The sequence below is a fragment of the Protopterus annectens genome, chromosome 2.part0 (genome assembly GCF_019279795.1).
Source record: "Protopterus annectens isolate FY-2018-M chromosome 2.part0, PAN1.0, whole genome shotgun sequence".
NCBI classification, from domain to species: domain Eukaryota; kingdom Metazoa; phylum Chordata; order Ceratodontiformes; family Protopteridae; genus Protopterus; species Protopterus annectens.
This window is the reverse complement of record NC_056728.1, coordinates 469,361,227-469,380,514: the sequence shown is the minus strand read 5'-3', so window position 1 is coordinate 469,380,514 and position 19,288 is coordinate 469,361,227.

The following is a 19,288-nucleotide window of genomic DNA, read 5'->3' as shown; positions in this document are numbered from 1 at the left end:
TGTACCATGCCGCAATGAAATCCTACATGTCTCTGTTGATTTATTTATAGCTTTAGGAAGTTTAATAAGAGAATACTACATGAAAATAGATCCGTATTGCAGTGTCATTGACAAATGTTTCAAGAAAAAAGTACCAGTAATGACCAGGACTAAAAATTATCAGGAGTTAAATATAATGGAAAGCTTGAATATCATTAGTAAGTAGTTAGAACTAACATGACTTATGAATGCAGTTGGAGTGAAGTAAGACAAAATTCACATTTGTACTGATCTGTGTCATCTAAATAAAGTTATTAAAATAGAGAATTATACACTGATTGCATTAGAAGAAATAGCTTCACGAATGCTAAATTCAGTGTGTTTTTCAGTACTTCACAAACACCAAGATTTCTTGAAGGTAAGGCTAGATGAAGAAACTTCTCAGCTGTTTACATTTCATATGGCATTAAGGAGGTACACATTTCAAAGAATTCATTCCATATTTCATCAGTATTAAAGGTATTAAAACAGTTGTTGTGTGAGCAATTAAAGTATTTGAAGGTATTATAAATGTGATTGATTATATTTTATTGTAGGTTCAGACAAAGTGTTAAAAGAAACCGAGACAGATGCAGAATAGATTAAAACAGCAAAACCAAAATTAAAGAAGAGCAATTACGAAATGAAAGTGTCCCATCTAAAATATGTGGGTAGTATTGTAATGTCAAAAGGATTGGACACTACTACAGAAAAAGCCAAATAACTGGAATAAATGCAAAGAACAGAACATAAATAAATATTAATGATGTTTCTGGGAATTATGCCCTATCTTGCAACATTTAAACCTAGCATGTCTGTGTTGGCTATGTCTCTAATAAAATTGATGATGTGAAATTTAACATGAAACTCAAACTATGAGCAAGAAAAAAGGTTTGAAATGCTTAGGAATTTTGTTACATGTGCTCTATGACTCAAATAGTATTGTGTTACTAAGCCAGGTGTATTACCAGTAGAAGCTAATGACAATTTCAGTAAATCCATGAACACTACCTTTGGGTCAAAAGAATTTGCAGATGGAACTTTTAGCAGGTTTGCATGGATGTGAGAAATTCTATGACTATCACTAGGGAAAAGAAGTTCAAGCAGAACAGAAAACAAAACCTTTGCAAAGAATATTCAGAAAGTATTTGTAGGAGGCACTTACTAGATTTCAGACAATGTTATTTATTCTACAAAAGTATGATTTGAAAGCTAAATTCAGGCCAGGTGAGGAACTTTGCATAGCACAAATGTGAAATAGATCATATATTCCAGAGATCCAGAAATAATTATCCAAAGAAGAAGCAGAGACCTGTAGGCAGTACCCCAGTTAACAATGAAAGAAGAAAAGGTAAATATTGTTTAAATGTACTGACACCTGATTTTGTAATGCAGTTATGAAAAGCTGTTACAATGAAAGAATGGAAAGAGCAAAATAAATTCTGTCTTAAATTTCTTTAAAGAAATAATCTGTGCTAAAAGCTTGCATGTCCTTATCAACTGAAAGAACAAGTGCTTATGAATATATACTAACTTTATATGGGGGAAATGAATGAAGAAAGGGAAAGAGACGTAATATGTTAGAAAAGATTGTTGACTCACACTGAATGTATAGTTCATTGTTGTGCCATTGGCTTTGGATACCAAGAACAGTTCAGAAGAAAAGATGTCAAAAAGAATTCTCAGCTAATATTCTTTGTGGTCATCTAAGTATTAATATGCATCTCAGATCGTGAAACATATTTCTTATATCTGTAGACTATTCGTCAAGCTCTCTGAAATAAGCATACAAATACAACTTGTAAAAATGTGATTAGACCATTAACATCCATATTTTTGTGATGAGAATACCCAGTGATATCTTATTTGAAAATGCCCACAGTGCAATTTAGGATTTCAGACAATTTACATGGGAACTGAAACTCAGACATATACTATCTTTTTTACAGAAGAGCAATTCAGCTGACAGGTGGAGAAAGCTATTCAGACAGTGAAAATCTTACGAGAAAAAAATCAGTTTAAAAAAGTTATTAGAATTGTCATTCTACAGTTTTGGTATATAGAAACACTCCATTGCAGCGACTCATTCTGTCAAAAGTTCAACTTTGAATGTGGTAAAGTTGAAAAGTAAATTATCTATTTCAGCTACATTACTGCTGTCTGAAAAACAACACAAGTTAAAGAACTGCTCTAAAGAAATTGTCAGAGATAGAAACAGTACTGTACTTGAAAAGCCAAAGGCTATTCGATCTATACTTCATGCTAAAGCAACAATACAAATGCAATTAGAAAGCCTACAAACTGAACTTGGAGTTGGTAAAACAACAGAATCAAGAGCTTATATTGCTCATGCAGAAACATAATACTGTATAGGAGTAACTGTAGGCATTTGTGTAAGTGAAGTTTGTCACAGATGAGGTTCAAGGATAAAAAAATAAAATGATATAAATCCTGTCACAAGAAAATAAAGACTACGACAACTGTGATGACCAAGCAATGCAAAGGGAGTAACTCCTCAAGTTGTTTTTAAGTAAAAACTGTAGTGCAGCAGGGAATATCACAAAATGAAGACTGAATATCTGCAGTAGTCTTATTAAGTACTTCAGATATGGAAGGCTGTTTAAGAAACAGACTAGAGATATGGACTGTGAGAAAGTTGCTCATGATTCTACTGTCTGAAAAGCATCTCTTAGTGTATACATGGTTTTCTTTTGATGTAAATTGGCCATAACATGCTTAGTATGGAATTGTTTCATGCTTTTTAGTAAGTGCCTGATGCTTGCTGCCTTATGGCCTTGATATATATATACACACACACACACACACACACACACACACACACACACACACACACACACACACACACGCACACACGCACACACGCACACACACACACACACACACACACACACACACACACACACACACACACACACACACACACACACACACATGCACGCACGCACACCCACACACCCCCCCCCCACACACACACACACGAATATGAGGTATATGTTGTCTTCTATATCTCTTCTATTATTCCAGTCAGCAAGGAGGCTGATAATTAAGTTGTGTGAGGCAACAATTACTGCTATAAAGATTGACATCAGAGTTGATAGATCCTCTGCTTCTTGACATGCACATTAAGAGTGTTAGAGTTAAAGGCTGTCAAAAAAGGGTCTGCCAAAAATGCACTATTATATTATTAATCGTTTTGCTTATTCCACATCTGACTGCAGATGAGTCTATATGCCTGTATGAGTGCCTGTTTACTGTTGTATGGAAAAGATGGAAGCTTCATGTTTATATACCTGAAATTATAGTCATTAATTGATTGATGTGTATTTGTTAGTCAGGGTTATCCAAGGAGTTGGAACAATTTTTCACCAGAAATCATGGGAGAGACGTTTCAGGTTACATAGTACAAAATAAGGAAATTAGAATATGTAAACCAAATTGCAAATACATTAAATACTTCATGCTTAGGTATGTGACTTAATTTCCATATTTACTTTATGAAATCCTTTTAAAGATAGGATTTTAGACAATACAAACTGTTCATCTAAATAAGGAGCACTTAGCTGGAGTGAGGTAGAAAGTTTGAGTGGTGAAGAACAGAGGTGAATAAATAAGGTAGGGGAAAAGGGAAATATGGCTGGATAGAGGTAACACATGCAGAAAGGAAGCATGGAGATGTGAGTAACAGTGGCAAAGACAGTATATAAATGGGGATATAACAGAATTTGTAGAATGAAAGCCAAGAAAAATGTGGTAGATCAGGGTTACCTATTACAAAATCGAAGTTACGGAACTTCGAATACCATATGGTTGACACCATATGATCGAAGTTCCGTAACTTCGAAATAAAAAAAAAAATAAAACAAAGAAAACGTACCCTGATGGGTTAAAGCAGGGTGGCAAGCCCCTCTGCATCCCCCACACCCCCCGCTACTTAAATATACCAACTCCGAGATCGCACTTTAATGAACTATGGTGCGGAAAGGGAAGATTTCCCTTTCCTACATTGTAGCGGGATTTCGGAGTTGGTATATTTAAGTAGCGGGGGGTGTGGGGGTGCAGGGGGGCTTGCCCCCCTGCCTACACCCTTTACTTTTTCTTTTTTTTTTTTATGTTTATTTTGAAGACCTCGAATTTTCTATTCTTCAATTATTAAAGGTCGACCTTTAGTGATTCGAACAACTGAAAATTTGATGTTCCAGTAGGAACCCGTTCATGAGGTATAAGGTTGTATAAGTGGAAAAGAATTAAGAAGAAATATAAGGAGTAGTGAAGGGAAGAAAAAGAAAAGGAGAAGGAGTTTGTAGAGGCAAAGTCTAAGAGTCATAAAGAGAGCTATAAGGAAATGGAGTTTAGTTTTTATGCAGCAACCTTCCATGTTAGTGCCATGATTTTAGTTATTTACTTATTTTTTTGTGTATTTGTTTGTAACTCTTAACCAAAAAATCACTTAGTTATTGGGGGTCTATATTAAATCAGTGAACACTTAAAAACGTGAACACTGATTTATCGACCCCATGTAAGCAGAAGCTTACAATCCTGAACACTTCCAAAAATAAAAAAAAAATACTTTAAAACATAACATAATGTGGGAGGCTTTGCCCCCATACACCCCCGACAAGGGCCCCCCAACACCCTCCCTACTTAAATATACCAACTCCAAGATTGCACTACAGTGACAAAAATGGCAAAACAACGAAGGAGGCCAAGCGATTTCTTTCCCAGGGAAAGAATTTGCTTACATGCCGTTTCGGTATTTTGCCGTTTCGCGCTTTCAAGTTCAATCAAGACACATTTGAAAGAATGCATCTTCGAGCATATAATAGGGAACCATTATTGCTTACTATTGGAGGACACCCAGGGAGAAAAAATCACTGAAACAATTACGCATTAGCTTAAACATTAAACATTTATTACACTGTATATATGCAGCTGCTGATGCATAGTACATTGTAACATTAATTATCCATGTGCAATTTAAGGAATTAAATACAGAATTACCTTTATATTTTTCTTTGCATGTATCCACATATGCACTGTATGTATGTATGCATGTGCATGTGTCTATCTGTCTATCTGTCTATCTATCTGTCTATCTATCTATCTATCTATCTATCTATCTATCTATCTATCTATCAGCCATCTGTCTTCTAACCTATCTGTCTGTTTATCTATCTATCTATCTATCTATCTATCTATCTATCTATCTATCTAATCTATATGTCTATCTATCTATGTATCTATCCACCTATTTATTTATATAGTTTGGAAATGTTTATTTTCATTGAAGTCTTAAGGAAGAAGCTCCAAAACCCCTGTCTTCATATAACAAAAAAAGGCAGATATGAAAAAGACGAATGACTACTCACATTGTTAGTAACGGCACAGTGACAAAATACAGACAATCCAGAAAATGTAATATGTGAAGGTTGCAAGCCTTGAGAATGATATAAATTAAAAAAGACACATAGAATTCATGCTTGTAGTAACTGTTCAGTATGTGATAGAGTAAAAAAAAAAATAATGGATGGAAGATCAATGGTAAGAATTACAGAGCCAGGGAATTCTTTAGTTGTAACTCCCTATAGGTTGTTTATATTATTGAGTGTGGATACCAAAATATTAGATGGTATATTGGACAAACTAAGACAAAAGTGAATGCTACAATAATGGAACATTTGGGTGACATTAGGAGACAAAATGTGAACAGTCCAATAGCCAACCATTTTATTTCTGCGCATGGGGGATCAGGAAATACTTTGTTTTTTAGTGTATTGGCCAGCCATTTTTGGATAGAGGGGGTAGTTTTACAGAGGAACTTAATAGATTGGAAAGCAGGATGATCATTAATTATAGGGTACTTTATCCTAGGGGAATGGATTTGGATAGTAATTTAACTTTATAGGAATTGTTATATTTTTGTAGGCTTTGTATAATAAATATGTATTGAGTTGTGTAACAAAATAAATAAAAAATAAAAGTTTTTTTATGATAGAATGTTATAAAGATGTTAATAGATGGTTATTTACCCTTCTTGTCTCCTCCAGTCCTGATCTTTGTAAGATGCTGGCTCTGTTTGAGGTTTACTCCTGCTGCATCTCTACCACCCCAGGTGCCTCCCAGACCTCTGCTTGGAACCCTGGCTTCCAGTCCTTGAACGGACATCATCAATTGATTCCTATTGTGCTTCTGTAACATCTTTGCCTCCCCAAGAGCTAATAACAAGTTTTACTCCCGCGGCATCTCTACCACCCCAGGTGCCTCCCAGTCCTCTGCGTGGAACCCTGGCTTCCCACCCTTGAACGGACATCATAAAGCGATTACTGCTGTGCTTCTGTAACATTTTTGCCTCCCCAAAAGCTAATAACAAGTTTTACTCTCACTGCATCTCTACCACCCCAGGTGCCTCCCAGTGCTCTACTTGGAACCCTGGCTTCTCGCCCTTGAACGGACATCATAAAGGGATTCCTGCTGTGCTTCTGTAGCATCTTTGCCTCCCCAAGAGCTAATAACAAGTTTTAATCCTGCTGCATCTCTACCACCCCAGGTGCCTCCCAGACCTCTGCTTGGAACCCTGGCTTCCTGCCCTTGAACGGACATCATAAATTGATTCCTATTGTGCTTCTGTAACATCTTTGCCTCCCCAAGAGCTAATAACAAGTTTTACTCCCGCGGCATCTCTACCACCCCAGGTGCCTCCCAGTCCTCTGCTTGGAACCCTGGCTTCCCACCCTTGAACGGACATCATAAAGCGATTACTGCTGTGCTTCTGTAACATTTTTGCCTCCCCAAAAGCTAATAACAAGTTTTACTCTCACTGCATCTCTACCACCCCAGGTGCCTCCCAGTGCTCTACTTGGAACCCTGGCTTCCCGCCCTTGAACGTACATCATAAAGGGATTCCTGCAGTGCTTCTGTAACATCTTTGCCTCCCCAAGAGCTAATAACAAGTATACGTACCCTATTGTAAATTAGACATTATAATATAAGTACCCTCTTGTATATCAACCCGGTGAGCAATAGCTAGCAGCCTACCACGGGTTTAACTTCCCCCTTTACTTTCCTGGATTCTTCCCATTTCCCCTGTGTGCCCGAGATCTACCCTTGTAATTACCTGTTCTGGCCACTAGGTGGCAATGTCCAGCTTCTATCTACACATCAATGCATGTTAACACTATTGTTAACTTAACTCTGCCCTGTTCCCAGCCCTAAATTCGGCTTATATTCTATTAATCTATCACTGCCCTGTATAGCCTCTAGCTCCAGTGAACCCTCTGCTTCCTTTTAACTCACATACATAGTGCGTATCGTGTAGTCTCCTTACCTCAGATCTGTTCTCTCCTTCACTGATACACTTTCTGCTGTCTTCTTCTTCCTCCTCCTTGATTCTACCCGCTCCGTTCACCCTGCAGGCTCACTCTGCTCTCCTACCCTGAGCCCAATTTACACCCGCCCCCAGCACGCCTACCTTTATTCTGCCCTTTCTACACTCACTCAGCCTAATTACCCAATAATAGCTCTTACCTCTTTACCCCGCGTCCTTTCACCCATCCCACTTAAACGCATCACTCTCCCTAACACCTCACCAATTAAATTTCCCTCCACCTTTCTTATTATACTAAAATAACCTTTCTCTCTCTACCCCCTCTTACTTCAAAGTCACTTCCCTCCCTCAAATTTATACCCATTAAACTACCTTTGTCTAGATATGCTCCCCTTAATTCTCCTCACCCTCCAGGCCCCCTGCTTTCCTTGTATTCCTAATTCCCCTATGCTATGCCAGCTCATATTCCTCCAACCCTCCTCCAATCTTAGCTTCAACTCAAACTACCACACAAACCCTCCTTCACCCTCAATCATATGCTCATTTCCATTTTATCTCCGCTTCCCTAATTCAGCCTAACCCTCTGCACCTATTCTATCCTGAAATCATCCCCACCAGTGCTAAGATACTTATACCTAATCTAATGTTAGATCAGCCTAAACTCTTACAATGTAAACCCAAATGCTTAAAGGTTATTTCCTTCAGTAACCTAGTCTTAGCTGGAGACATTCATCCCAACCCTGGACCTAGTCCCCCCACAAACAACACCTATCCCCCATCTCCCTCTAACCCTTCCTCCCCCCACAATACTCTTAAATTCTTTACAATCAATGTCCAGAGTCTCAATAATAAAGTATACCAATTTCAAGCATGGCTAAGCCATAACCAACCCGACATCATAGCCATCTCCGAAACCTGGCTCAAACCCCATATCTCTGACTCTGAAATCCTACCCACAGTATTTCACACTCTCAGAAGTGACTGCTTAAATAAAAAAGGCGGTGGCACTGCCCTAATCTACTCCAGTCTTCTTACCTTAATTCTCCTTCAAATTCTTATTCCTCAATTCAGTAATACTGAACTAACAGTTGGTCTACTAAAAATGAATGATCGCAAGAATATCTGCATCATTGCCCTATATATCTCACCTGGTAGCAACATCTCTACCCTTGAAGATATTCTCCTATGGGCCTCAATTGAAATCAACTTTGAAACTTACATACAAGGCAATGTAAATATTGACTGGAATAAAATCAATAGTCCCTCATCCTCCTTATCCATTAACCTCTATAACTTTACTCAAGTAATCCTCTCCATCACCTGACCCAACAAAACAAATCCCCCAGGATCCGTTCCTGACTGGATCTTAGTCACCCATCCAAATAAAATAACCAACTCTGGCACTATTGCCGATACCATTAGCGACCACCTCCCAGCTTTCATTCATCGCTAAACTACCTCTACCCCACATTAGCATCAATACATTCTCACTCGCAACCTTAGCAGATTCAACTCCACAACTTTATCTAATATTCTCAAACAAATGAATTGGAAAATTCTAAATACCCTTCCTCTTGACAAAGCCATAGGCCACTTCAATTCTGTGTTCCTAGACACTCTAAACTCCCTATCCCCACTAAGAAACAAAATGATAAAAACTACTACTGCTCCTTGGCTATCCAAAGAAACAAAACAAATTATGTATCAAAGGGACACATCCTGGAAGCTTTACCAAAAGAATAAACTGCCCAGAACCCTGCTCCAATACACACAACTCCGTAACCTTGCAAAACAACTAATCACTAGAGACAAAGAATCCTACTATACTAAGCTACAGTCCAATAATACTAAAAAACCCAAGCAATTCTGGAACTCCGTAAACTCATTTCTCAATCCAGACTCCAAGAATAACCCCTGTCCTGATCCAAGTAAATCTGACCTCGAATTAGCCTCCCAATTTAACTCATTTTTTATAGAAACAATTTCTGACCTGACCAAGACTTTTCCCAACAATAATCCACATGTCCTTCATTCTTCTCCTTCTAAGCTCCCTAATAACCTTCCCTTTATGTTTGAGCTCAAACCTGTCTCTACTAATTTTATAAAAAAAACTTCTACCCAAACTTAAACCTTGCTCCAATGCTCCTGATAACATTCCCTCCTCCTTCCTAAAGTGTGCTGCTGATGGTATAGCACTTCCAATCAGCATCATTATCAATAGATCTATAAAGGAATCATATGTCCCTAAACTCTGGCGTTCAGCATTTATTCTTCCTCTCCACAAAGGAGGCAAAAGCACCAACATCTCAAACTTCTGCTGCATTGTTCTGCTCTCACCAATCTCCAATATCCTAGAAAAATGCGTTCACCTCCAACTTATGCCTTTTCTGACCCAAAACCAACTTTCTTACCCCTACCCAGTATGGTTTCTGCCCAGGCCATAGCACTATAACCACACTACTCTCCTTCTTAGAAACTGTCATTCAAGCCTGACATTCAGGACACTTAGTATCTACAGTTCTCGATCTCTCTAAAGCGTTCGATACTGTTTCCCATAAACACCTTCTCTATCATCTTTCAAACCTACATCTCTCACAAAATACTTTATCCTGGTTCTCTAGTTACCTGTAAAATAGATCTCAGGTGGTTAAATGGAAGAACACCACCTCTACCTTCTTACCCACCTCAACCAGTGTACCACATGGGTCCATCCTCGGAGCTATGCTTTTTAACATCTTTAGCAATAATTTTCACTCTGCTATTCTTGACGCCAAAGTCATTCATTATGCAGATGACTCAACTTTATTCTGCTCTGCCTCAAACCTCCCTGAACTGCTGACTAAAACCCAAGCTGCTTCCTCAACTACTGAGAATTGGATGCGACAAAATCACCTCTCTCTCAATGCAAATAAATCTAAAATACTACTATTCCATCCCTCAAAGACTTTCTCTTATGACAAAAGTGCCTTCAATGTCCTTAGCCAAACCAACTCACCTATAGAAGTGGTTCCTTTCATCAAACTTCTTGGCATTACTATAGATGAACACCTCAAGTTTGATATCCATATTCAACAAAATATAAAGAAAACCCACCAAAAGTTAGGTATGCTATACAGGAACAATCTCTTCCTCTCCAACTCTACTAGGCATACTCTGGCCACTACTTACCTTCTTCCTTCCTTATTATACGGAACCCCTCTTTTAACTAACCTGACCTCTTCCATCACCTCTAAACTAGAAAACTGCTATAATAAAATCTCCAAATTTGCCACCAAATCCAAAAATTCCACCCATCACTGCCTTACCCTTCAATCTCTGAATTGGCTAGAAGTCACAAATTACCTAAACTACCTCCACCTTACCACTGCACACAGACTTGTATTTCACCCAACAAAATGTCCTGCTCTAACAAACATCCTTCCCCCCTACACCCCTAATAGAACTCAAAGATCTGAACACCAAAACTTAATTACTATCCACAAACCTAAACAACCTGCTGGCCAACTTCTCCTTTCTTTCTCACTAGGCAAGAAATGAAATTTTCTCCCTTCCACACTAAGGACAATATCAAACTTAGAAAATTGCAAAACCCAGCTATTCACATACCTGTCCTCCAAATGGAAATGTACCTGCTTTCACCTTACCTAATTCTGTTTAACTAATGCCCTGGGAGGAGTTTCCTCCTGGGTTCCTCAGCTCTCTATATCTTTCAAAGGTATTTCCTAAGAGTGTACCCAAACTCTCTACAACTCCTATAGCTACTCCACACACAATTTCAACTTTGTAAATACTGTAAATAGCCTCTTACTTTAAATGAATGTATGTAAAGTGTTTCTTCACTTTAAATGAATGAATGCATGTCTAAATGAATCTGTACAGTATAACCCTTATGATCTATCATAATGAATGTTGTTGCTCATGCTTGATATTGAATGTACCTATTTGCAAACTGTACTTTATACTGTATCTTTTATAGACTTGTATCTTTACTGTATTATTTATTATGGAGCTTTTCTCCCCGGGCCTCCACTGAAAATGGGCACTTTGGGCCCAGTGGACTTCCTCGGTAATCAAACTGGAAATAAATAAATAAATAATTTAATTGTTAATTGGTTTATTGATTGATTGTGTAATTAATGAATGTGGCACCTTTTTGTGTATAAATTGGATCAGTTTCTACGGGTAAACTATTCCTAAGAAGGCGATAGGCCAAGGTACCAGAATAAAGTTATAATACAAATCCATGTGGTGAAGCTCAATTGTATGTGTCATTTTCAATTCGATTATTGTTTGGTGTTTGGAGAATGGTATAAATTAACTATGGTAGATAACATATATTTCATGATTATGCAGTAGTGAAAGGAAAAAATTCTTAACACTTTAACTCAGTGAACATTCCTCATATCTCAGAAAAGTCAATGATCCCCCCATACATATTAGAAAAGCAGTTTGCGCCTTATCATTCAAAACATGCTGCTCTGTACAAATGTAGACAATCCTAGCACACAAACACTTAACATTTGGCTAGTACCTCCTTTTTTTACTCTAACTTATAACCAGGTATACATTAACATTTATACATTTTTACATAAAAAGAATACCAAATAATGTTTTAACTACACAACATTTTGCAGATTTGCTTGATCCTTCTCTAAAACAGAATTGTTCTTCTACAATCTGAGTGAAAGATTATGAATGACACATGGGTAACATGATTCTGTCTTAAATTTGCAATTTTTGCTAAATGATTTTTATTAGAGAAGGAGAGAGAGAGAGATATAGAGAGAGATGAAAATAATTTATAGAAGGGCTTGTTTGCTTATTTTTGTTATTATTTGTTTTCTCTGCACTGATCATCAGCTGCCAACAGTTCCTGTTTTTGCTTACCAGGATAAACAGACCTGCATTAGAATCCCTTGGGCTCTACCCAACCCATGTCCAGGGCTGGTAAGGAGATTGAGGACACTGGTGCAGCATTGTACTGCTGCCAGGGAATGGGTATGCCCTAAATCACACCCCTATGGCAGCTTTGCATGCCATACCTCCCTTGAGCCCCCATCACCATATCCGCTCGAGCCACACACTCTAGGGATCTAAACCTCACCACAACAATAAATAGGACATGCTGAAGGGATATATTCCTGTCCCATAGACCTCCCATGCTCTGGAACAAGACTCCAGTCTACATTAGGCAGAGGTCCTCACTAACCCTATTCAAGAGAAACCTTGACGAGTGGACCGGAAACAGAAAGTTTACCCCAGGGATCACTTCAATGGGTCTGCTGGACAGAGGCACAGGAAACTAATCTAAGGGGGTGGCAAAAGCCAACACATTCTGGCTAGGCTTATAAATGCCTTCGGGCAGATAGCCTAGTACCTACCTATGAACCTATGAACCTATGAACATCCATGTGTACACAACCTCCCAACCACACAACACACTGTTTGCAGCATAGCACTCACCTTACCCTATGTGCAGCAGCTGTGGTGAACCAGGCTGCCTCTTTCTTCCCAGGATGGGTATGCTGGCATCAACCCCTTACACCCATCCTCCCCTGCCTGGTCCCCTTAGCATCCTTGCTACTAGTAGAACTTTGGTCATCTGAGGCAATCTTGGGACTTCTTCCTCTTTTGCCACTGGAATGGGGTCTGATTTGTTTGTAATATTCCTTTCAATTAATTCACACAGCTGTCTTCTTTGAGTGCTGTTACTGGTGTTTATCTAAAATAGTTATTACATGTACATGTCATATTCATGTACTTTCTACTCTGATTAGTGCACAGTGGGATGGACTTGTACATTCACACAGTTGTCTTCTTCTAGTGCTGCGGCTTGTTTTATCTAACATATGAATCACATAGACATCTTATATTCATGTACATTCAACTCTGATTAGTTTACAGTGGGATGCATTTGTACATTTAGTATAATACTTTCATTATATATTTTTTTCTCTGAACATAAACTTAAAACTTGCTAAAGAAAACTGAATTGATCTGCGGCATTAGAAAGAAACATTCCTTTACCTGTGGTCCCTTAAACAGTGTAGTTTTGTTGGTGTTATGTAATAAGCCAGCAATTTAAAATTATTAACATCAATGCTTTTACATTCTTTCCTGTATGATGTGACAATTTAACATTCAGACAGTATCATGAAGGTATTTTATGAAGTATGCTACATATGAGAAATTACCAATAACTGCAATGAAATTTCTTGGGATATCAAAATGTAAGAAGCCTCCCTGTGTGACTTGGCACTGAACCAGACTCCAAGCTCAGCACCTAACTGCGTATCAAGTTGTGTCTCTATATCTTTCTGTTATAATTTGGAATTTGTATGCCATGGAGAGCTATTCCCCCCCAACTGATGCATTGGGAAACATAATGCAGCAATGCAGCTTCAATTTATTTGCGTACTTATCTGGTTTTAGAATGACCCAAATAGTCAGGGATAATCTTTGCTGTCTACATTACATTTTTTTTATGTTTGAACCCTCAATCATTACAACACAGGACAGAAAATGTCTATCTGCTGCATCAGATTTCTGGTTTTTAATAGCTGACTCAACATCCCAGTTCGCTAACCTTCTAAGTAATATTTTTTTTTGCATTTTTTTGTTTCTGTAACTTGTGACTTAACAGTATATCAAATTCCTCTCTGGTATGATCATAAATAGCCGAGAACAGAATATGAAAACTGCATTTATATATTGGTGGGGGACAACATCCCTCACATGCTCCATATGGTTGGTTTTCCTATACTTCCTTGTTGATATAATTAAATGTAAGACTGCTACACACCACATAAAGGGCTGCTTTGCCCTACAGAGTTCTGTGTTACTCAAAGTGTATTTTCACATTCATGAACATTCAATAACATATTGCTTGCCCTGGAAGGTAATGACTCTAGTAATTCTGAATGTAATGCATATCTACTATCACTACTGCTATACCTTTATATAGCTAACCTATCAGGTGCATCTTTTTGAGTGTTTGACAGCAGGACTGAGCAACAGAAGTATAGATAGGATGGGGTGAAGGAAGTTTGGTGCCAGGGGATGAGATCCACATTACCAGCATTTAGTTTCTAAATGCTAAAACTGTTTCAGTGCTCCAAGAGTGGTTTAGTACTGCAGGTAATGCATTTTCTGTAGCAAATGAAGCAAACCCCATGTTAAAGTTTAAAGGAAAAGAATGTGCTTTTTTTTCTTTTTGCTCATCATATTTAACTTCAGGAATGCACATTGAGGAGAATGGACTTAGCCTGCTCTACAGGTCAGCGACACCACACCATATTAGAGAAACAGCGTACAGACGTGTTTTACCTTTTTTCTTATTAAGGTGGGCAGATTGAGGAAAATGTCCTTCAAGGAACAGACTTGTTTTGCTCCTCAGCTTAGAGTTGGGAGTACACCAGTTAGGGAATGGTACCGGACAATATATGAGTAAGCTACGGCTCTGCTGAGCAAACTGTAGTATACTGGTGGTATCTGAATTTCAGAATGAGAAACCTAATCTTATCAGCTGCCAGTATCATTTGTGTTCTTTTTATGAGTTGACATGCCTTCTAATCTACAGCAAACTCAGATACAATGAGTGAATGATTCTTTTTCTGGGAAAAATAGTCTGATTAATTACTGGTTTTTGATCTATCCAGCTGCAAAATATGTTGACTGTTATGCTGTGACCTTTGTTTGATGATTTGTACATAGTTTTCTTTTTTCAGATTAGCATATGTCTATCAGAAAGCATGTTAAATGAAGTGATAAAACCTTCTCAGGAGGCTAATTATTACCACCAAGATCCAACGCTGAGGCCCTTTTTAATTTAAATGTCGAAAGTGGCAATTGGTCTGCTATAGTTCACCAAAACATTTCAACAAAATGACACTTTAGTGAAAATGCTTTGTCAAACTGCTTGGAAACTAAAAGAACTGCTGTGCATAGAGGACCCCCCCCCACCCACACAATCTCTATTGTGTGTCACACATATCCCACAAACCAAATATAAGCATTCTTGTCATACTGTTTCAAGTTAAATTATTTTAGGGAGTCCACGGTCTGTTATGTCATGTCATGTCTTGTTATGTTATCTGTCAGAAAGGCGTGAATGTGCATCATTAGATTTTATTTTGTTTTACTTCTGGTCTGTGTTTCTGGCTCTGGATATACAGTTCTTCAAAACTTGATTATTCATTGCAAGCAAAGCTTTGCATATGTTTTTGTACTTTACAGTAGTTATTCCATGCTGTTCTTGGGAAACACTGAGTCTCTTAGGGCATTTAGTTACTGCCTTGGTTTCCTCATGACATTAGACATGGCTTATATGACTGTGTTTACAGATTAAAATCCGTGTTTGGTTACAGTCTTAGGAATAAGCCTCTACTGCATGTAATAGTCTGCAGTGTTCTTGTTCCATTAGCTAAGACTTTTCACATGTATCAGTGGCTCAACAAGTAGCTTACTTATTATTTTTTTGTTTTAAATCAGAAGGTTGTGGGTTCTATTCTTATACCAAGTGCCTGAATTCATTTTACCGTGCTAACACAGAGCAGCAAAATTAGGGTGGCAGAGAGCTGCACACTTGAACATGCTGTCTTTTGTATGAGATATGAATCTGAAATCACATTTGCCCCAGTTGACAGTGGGTGAGGTAAAGGTAAAATTCCCATGGCACTTATAAAAATTGTAGGGGATTTTTTATGGTTAAAACAACTTATTTGCATATTTCATAGTTTTAACATGTTTTAGTATTTACATATTTACATTTATAGAAAATTGTTTCTAGTATTTATCCACCTCAAACCTATTGCCTTATATAAAATGCATTTTTATAACATCCTTCAAAACCCATTGCTTATTATGCAACAAATATAACCATTCTTCTTTCTAACAAAATATATTGAGTTCAGATGTATTCTGTATATTTTTTCTGCTTCATGTTCTTTCTCTATTTCTGCTTATAAGACCATCCCTAGGATTCAATAAACTCCATGTAGGCTTCACGCAGACCCTGCACTGGGTGTACCTACTACAGTGATGGTGCTTATCTTGTGGCATTGTGTAATGCATACTAACGAGGCATAACATGTCTAAGCAATGTTTCACAGCTTGTGGCAGTGTTGCTGGCTGTGCAACCTTGCATTCAAACATGGACAGCAATTCTGTGTTAGTCAAAGCACTAATGGTCCACATATTTGTGGGAAATGCCACAATGACCACCTGGGCTACACAGATAGCACTGATTCTGCACAACATTTCTCCACAAAGGCCAACATAATGCTAAGATACATAAACAGAAGTAGGGGCATAAAATGTCACATAGACATGTGTTACAATGAAACAGAAACATATCTGTTATCCCCTTTGAGCAAAACCAAAGGCATACATAATGGGGAGGGGACAACAACCCATAAAATATGTACATATATGTAATATTGCACTTCCAAACCTACAAATTTGATAAAATAAATAGGTTGTACATTAGCATGAACTGTCTGAATAGCATATACATACACCTGGATTCAAACTCAGTACTATCTGGCCCCAAAATGGAGTAATCAAAGAATTAATAGCTGGTACAACAGAGTCATTTAAGTAGCACATGTTTTTTATACAATCAATAGTAACTGTCACAGTTTAGCAAGGATTTCCCTATCTTCCCCATTTCTTTTTTATAAAGCATTATTGAACGATGATGAGCACTGCGAACTATCGCAAAGCAATGGTGCATGACGGCTGTATATAAATGTATGTCAATGTATCATAGACACCTGTAAAAGTGCTACATACACCTGTATTAGAACCCAGTACAGTCTCACCCAAACAACAAGGACTATATCAATGCATTAACACATGCTGTCACAGAGTCAGCTTTGCAATACATGTATTACATAGAATCAATCCTAACTGTCTCAGTTTAGCAGGGAATTCCAATTGTTTTTCTCATTGCTTGCTCCCTATGTCACCACTGTTCTATGTTCCCCATTTATATCCTTTAAAGCATTATTGCTCAATGGTGTGCATTGCACACCAAAGCAAAGTGACACTGATACAGAAGTAGTTAAACATATTAGATACAGCTGTACTCGGACTCAGTACGATCTGGCCATAAAAAGGAACTCATCAGTGCATTAAGTGCATTAATACCTGCTGCCGCAGAGTCAGTTAAGTAGCAGGTATATGCAACAGCAGTTGTCTGCCATTTGCTATTCTGTCTGTAAAATGCACCTGCTACTCAACTGAGTTTGTGCCACCACCTATTTATGCATTGATCCATTCCTTTTTGGGGTCAGATGGCACTGGGTTCCAATACAGATGTATATAACACTTTCAAATACTTTTACATTTGCTCCACTTAACATCACGCAAACATGGTGCTTGAATGTGTGCAATGCCTAGCACCATGCTTGAGCAATGGTAAGCATTGCACAACAATTTAAAACAATGGGTGCATACCCAGTAAATATGATAACTGCAACTGATGGGAAAACATCATGTGTGCATTCCCAGTAAATATGATAACTGCAACTGGTGGGGAAACATCATTCTACATTGGTCTTGGTCAATGGTAATCATGGCAGGTGTGCATAATGAGGGATTGAGATTCTGTGCTCAAAGATGGGGTGTCCAGGAATCCAAAGTGTGTGTTGGACTCCTAATGAAGCAGCATGGGTCCATGCTATTGCAGAGAGACTGTTTCCAGCTCAGAGAAAAAGTCAGATAAATTATATAGTTTTGCCCAGGCTGTGACCAGTGCTACTGGTATCCCTGCACTGGTAAGCAATGTAGACAACACTGCAATGACCTCCAGAGGAGGAAAAGAGATACCCTCAAATGTTGGATTGAGGAATGTAGGACTGAGGGCACCCCACAGATGTGTAAGTATCATTTACAGAGACTACTTGTAAGACTTAAAAGCTGAATATAGTCGGGACTGGTATTCATAATGGTATTCTGTTCTCTTCTGTTTTTTTCCACAGCTGCCATAGAGAGAGAACTGAATGTGCGAACCAATGTGGTTAAATGGACCCAGATTAGAAAAGCACATGGTATGTATGGATCATAACAGTACTGTTATTGTAGCATTAAAAGTTAAAGACAGCTTTTTCTGCTATTTTATACAGTTGTATCAAACTGAGCATGCATATCTCAACTGTTAAAGCAAGTATGCCACATAACGCACACACTCAGGTCCCACAACAATGAGTACAAATATGACTCTGTTATTGTACATGTGGGCGTGAATGACCTGAGACGTACATCTCTGGATTACATGAAGAAAGACATGGAGGAGCTCTCGGATTATGTAGCCCAGGTGGGTATGATTCTAGCCCTGAGCAGCATCCTACCATTACCCAGAATGATACCACAGTACAAGCAGAAAATGACTGATTTCAACAATTGGCTAAGTTTCTGGTGTCATTCTAAGGGGATCCAGTATCTGTCTACCTAGGTTGACATGATTGACAGACCTCGATGCTTTGCAAGTGATGGCATGCATCTGTCACCCCTGGGCTTCCGGATACTGGCCAAGGCTCTTGCCACCCCTATAGAGCCTTTGTTAGGCAGTGTTCCAAAGACCAAATTATCACCAAATTAACACCTACAAACAAATGCAATCTGAGTGTCATGCTGCTCAACGCTAGAAGTCTAAATCTCAAAATGCACTCACCTGAAGCACTCCTTAAAATGGAAAACATTGACATTTGTGCCATAACAGAGACCTGGTTCAAGGCAGCAGAAAGCACCCCCACACTACCAGACTACAACTCATTCCACACCTTTTGGCTCCAGAACTTGGACCGAAGCTCCAAAGGTGGTGGTGTTTCCATATTCATAAAAGATGCACACATCTCCAGACTGGTAGCCCAACATAATGCATCTGAGATACTTGAGGTGCAGCTAACATTGGGTAAGACAGCGATT